Below are 5,220 nucleotides of genomic sequence, written 5' to 3' on the forward strand. Positions count from 1 at the left end.
TTCACGTCAAACTAACAAATAAAAAATTGAAAATATTGTAAAATATTAATAATATTTTTTGTAACAAAAAAATCACTAATAAAATTTCCATTTTTTTAAATTTCAAAATTTTCATAAATTGTAAATTTTATTTATAATTTAAATACTAGACCCCAAAAAACTAATTACTTGTAACAAAACCAAAAACATCTATTCAATTTCACTATTAAAAAATTATTTATCAGTTAATAGAAAATTGTTTATAAACAATAATTGACTAAACAATCATTTTATTTGTTGCATATTTTATTAATTACTTAAATCAAGATTATCTCTTAGTATTTTTAAGTTGATAAAATAATATCCTTAATATACTAAACATGGTACTAAACATTATTAATCTAGTCGGGCTACGTGATTTTTAAATTGGACAGAACTTAAGGGATTTAAAAGTACCACAGTTGGAAGAACCAGTTACACTACAATAATTTTAAGTATAAGTTATAAAAAAAAGTATTAACAGATATAGCATAAAAATTTTTATAATCCTACAAATGATATTCATCACACAACCTTATTGTAATACATAAATTATGGTAAAAAAGTTATTCGATCTATAGGACCATATATTTTTTTGACTCCAGTTTAGCTAAAATAGTATAATGATTTATGATATAATTTTTTTTAAGATCACAGAGTACATTTTAAGAAAATGTTTTGAAAAAGCTAGAGATGTCAAAAAAACAAAAAGTTACCGTGAGAATATTAAGGAGTTCTATAAGTTTTGGAATACTTGCCAGTGGTTTTCAGATTTCATTTAATCATATAAACCGGTCACCGAATGATGGATTTTAAATTGAGAATAAGGTTCAGATCACTATACTATGCTTATACAACTTGTTGGGAACGAAGTCCCCAAAATACCTACAGTAGTTTAATTGCTTTCTATATGTTTTTGTTATAACAAGAGAAAACTACCAGTTACCGTATATTGTTTCGAATTTTAAACGTACTGATTATTATTGAGAACACGACTAGGATTTTCGATTCTAAATATTATTCAAAGCAATGTGATGAAGCTACATAGTTTATTAGGGTCTAAACCAGAGATTGATTCTGCTAGCTTCTTTGACGCCATTACTTAAGATTGTACTATACCCTGGGTACATACCTTTTTCCAATAACCTTTCCTTACTTAAATATACACCTCTAAAAATTCAACTTTAATGAAAATATAGATTTTCGAGTGATTTCCTTACATTATAACATAATCCTGGACAGCTGTTGGTATTGATTGAACTAGAATAGTAAGAATTTATAGAAGTTTACCATTTATAAAAAGATACTCTTAATAAGCACACCCTTAAGTGTACATATACAAAAAAATATCTATTTATATTAATTCTAGTAGCACTTTAGGCTAACCTAGTGCGATATACCGTATGTCATAAAATATCTAAGTTAATTACACTGCAGTTTATTCCAATGTGTCTCTCATGTCGAATTGTCTTTTTTGAGTGCTTTTCTGTTTGTAGCCAAAAACTCTAAAATTTTATGTTACCATAATATAGCACGAAAAGCCAACATTGCACAGGTATTTTCCACAAGGAAAATAGTTTTGACCCACCTGAAACACATATGCGGTCATTGCTATTGAATTTCATTAACGTTACAGATGGCGTGTGTTCTGCACGTTCTCCCTAGACGAATTCGGGCACACATGGCACATTATGCTTAGTTTTTCTATATTTAGTATGAGCAAACAAATTAGCTAGTTTGCAAAGAAGCGAGGGTAGTTTTGGAATAGATCGTTAAAGGTTAATTTCCGGTTGAAGCATTTTACATAAAAGAACTTAACAGTAAAAAATGAAGTGTATTATACAAAATTCGTTATGAAAATTAGATTGAATATATAAAAATAATCTTATTGATCTTAATCATTTTAATATACAAACGAATATTGTATCTAGTTATACTGTTATTATATTATTACTATTATATATTAAAAGAACAAATTTAGATTAGATTAAATTTAGATTACAGAATTTCAGAATGAGTTCATATTAAGTTGATTGATGTGATATTTAGGTATCTATACATATAGGAAGACAAAAGGAATTACTTAGGTTGGGATTGGTTAATCTAGCTAGCTGTTCCCAGCGGTGACAGATTGAATCAAACCTCTTTGTACATTGATGTAGTAGACTTTTATTGAAATTAAAGAAGTACTTGAAAATTTAATTCGTAGAGGAATTTTTTTAAAAGATTTCTTAAAGCGTGTTTTTTACACCAAATAATAAAAAGGATTTCAGTCCAGATCATGTGTGTCGTAATTCTAATATTTTACGCACAGTGCTATCAGGACAGTCAAAGAAGTGCTTAGATATCTATTCATTATACTCAATTAAAAGTTTTACCTATTAAAACACCATTACAACATATTTTTACAAAGCAACATAAAGAGTTCACGCAGAGGTCGTATAAGTCCCAACAGGAACTCAACTCGTTTTATATATATTTTTAGTAAAATAATAGCAAACTATCGCATATTATTCTGAGCTTCAAACGAACTTTTAATTATTGCTCTTTTATTCTGAATTTTATTCCAAAGCAAAGAGAAAGATCCACACAGAAACTGCATTATAGTCATTCAATCAAATACATAGTAGGTACATATATATATATTTAGATTTAATATATACAGTATTTAGATTTCAACATCTGATGAAGTTGAAACTTTTACAGCAGTTGCTTAAAATTTGGCAGATATACAAAATATAATTGATTTTGTTCTGGCGTTGCCATTTGTTGGAAAGTCAAGTAATTATCAGTCCACCTAGTATTATTGAGAACAACACTAAGAATTTGGAATTTAAAAATCATGAACTCTGGAATCAATGGGTGTTGATATAAAACTAAGAACTTACAACATTATAAGTTCGGTTTTAATAGGAGGAATAGAGCTTGTATGTATAATGTGTCTGAAGAAACACTTTAAATTAAGATTAAGCGACCTACCTGGATTTTAGAAGTCATTTTTACACAAGATGATTTTATTGAGGGCGTGGATGATTGTTAAAGGTGCGTTTACGTATTGTATATTTAATAAAAAGGTTGTTAAATTCAGTACCCACAAAATGATTTTCCTTCAATTATAGTTAAACTAACATAATAAAAAAAACATATAGGTAAGTAAAATAACTGAAACATTAATCTACTTTCGCTTAAGTTTAATAGATTAAAATTATTAAATAAAACACTATTAAACTATAGTACATACCAAAGGCGATAAATGAATGCATTTGAAAAAAATAGACTGTAGAGTATATATGGTGGATGGTTACTAAAATTGAATATAACTTAGAATTCATCACAATGCTTTATGCACTCTATATCGATTTTAAGACAGCCTTTAAATCGGTAAAAAAGAACTCAATGTGGAAAGTCTAAAATACTTTATTGTATGAAAGAACTACGAAGACAAATGGACTTTATGGTATAACTGAAAATTGATGATAACATTAAATTATAAGTACTCCCATTCGAATAACACCTTTTCCAGAATAATGGAACCACAGTAGTTCCAAAAAATCAGAATAAAATATTAAAAATATATTAAATATAAGTCGTAAACTGTTCCCATGGATATTCATAATTCAATTTCCAAACACTAAAAAGTGATTTGCGCTAGACCTATAGTCAAACATATAGAGACTTGCTTCAACTGATTAAACTACTATTCAATCGAATACTAAAGACTATAATCGGATAAATACCTACATAACGATAAAGTTAGTAGAACATATAAAAAGCTGGAAGTACATATATATAGCAATGATATAATCTTATATGCATATGTATCTGTATTTCCAAACGTCAACTATTTTCATAAATTAATAGACACAGAGTCTACTATTTTTAAAATTAATATGAATACTTAAATAACAAACGAATAAAAGGTCCTTTGAAGAAATACTAAACGACTTTTTTGTTTATTTGCGTCTTGTATTTATACATAATTTTTATGTATGTATACGTCGACGTCGTAATCGACACACTGCCCACACGTTACATTGCTGCTAAGATTCGCTGCCAGCGTCGTCGTCGACTTAAGCTGCCATGGAACCAGAAAAACGCGTAAACAAACAACCGTCAATTTGAGAAATTGCTTGCTTGATACTCGTACTCGTTGCTGTTAGAACTTAAGTTTTTAGTTTTCAACGAGTTCTCGTCGCGTTCAAAACTTAACGGAATAATTGAAAATACATATAATAGTTTAATTTGGAAATATTAAAAAAAAAGAAACAAAATAATTAATCATGAGAACACAAGTGTTGACATTTTGTGTAGCAATTTTGCTAATTATTACTATTTTATAAATTTAAATTTTATACATATATAAAAAATTAAAATGTACTAACAAAAATGTAGTCTTATTCAATTAATTTAAAATTAAAAAAGTTCCAAATTAATATTTTTTATCTAAATATGTACTAACATAAATATAGTTTTATTTAATATGATTAATGGTTAATATAATAAAAATTAAAAAATAAATTTTTTCTACATCTATATTTTTCGCTTTAAATATATATTAACTAAAATGTTAATTTATTAAATTAATTTAATTTGATTTTTAAAAAAACCACAAAATAATAAATTTGCGCTATTAATGCTTCTCGCTTAAATAAATACTAACCACAGCGTTTATATATTAAATTAATTAAATTCAATACATAAAATAAATTAATAATAATACTAAAAAAATGTTATATATATTCTGATTATAATTTAAAAAAAAATAATAAAATTAGAAAAAAATTGCACAAAAAATCATTAAAAAAAAATTAAATAAAATTAAATTAAAAACAAAAAAAAAAAGAAGTAAAAAAATAAAAATAAAATAAAAAAGAATGAAAAAAATATAAAATCTTTAAAATTTTATATTATAGTATTTCTGGTTTAAAAATGTATACACTCGAAAAATGTAATTATTTATAATACATAATAAATCTAACAAAATAAAAGTAAATAATATAAATAAAACAAATAAAAAGAAGAAAAAAATGTGAAAAAAAATTGTATTTAAATATTAAATAAAATAAATAATTAAAAATGAATGCATTTTAGTAAATACATATATACAAAAAATAGCATAAATAAAATAATATGTAAAAATTATTATATATAAAATAGTAACATATAAAAATTAAAAAAATTAAAAAAATTAATTAAACTAAT

General features: G+C 25.1%; 1 protein-coding gene across 1 annotated transcript in view; it reads right to left on the reverse strand.

Moving 5' to 3' along the window:
- The window catches only part of LOC119685396 (CD2-associated protein-like), a 188,862-nt gene that overhangs the window by 77,135 nt on the left and 106,507 nt on the right, over positions 1-5,220 (reverse strand). The gene's annotated exons all lie outside the window — the stretch shown is intronic.

This window comes from Teleopsis dalmanni, chromosome 2, assembly GCF_002237135.1.
Source record: "Teleopsis dalmanni isolate 2A chromosome 2, ASM223713v2, whole genome shotgun sequence".
NCBI lineage: Eukaryota > Metazoa > Arthropoda > Insecta > Diptera > Diopsidae > Teleopsis > Teleopsis dalmanni.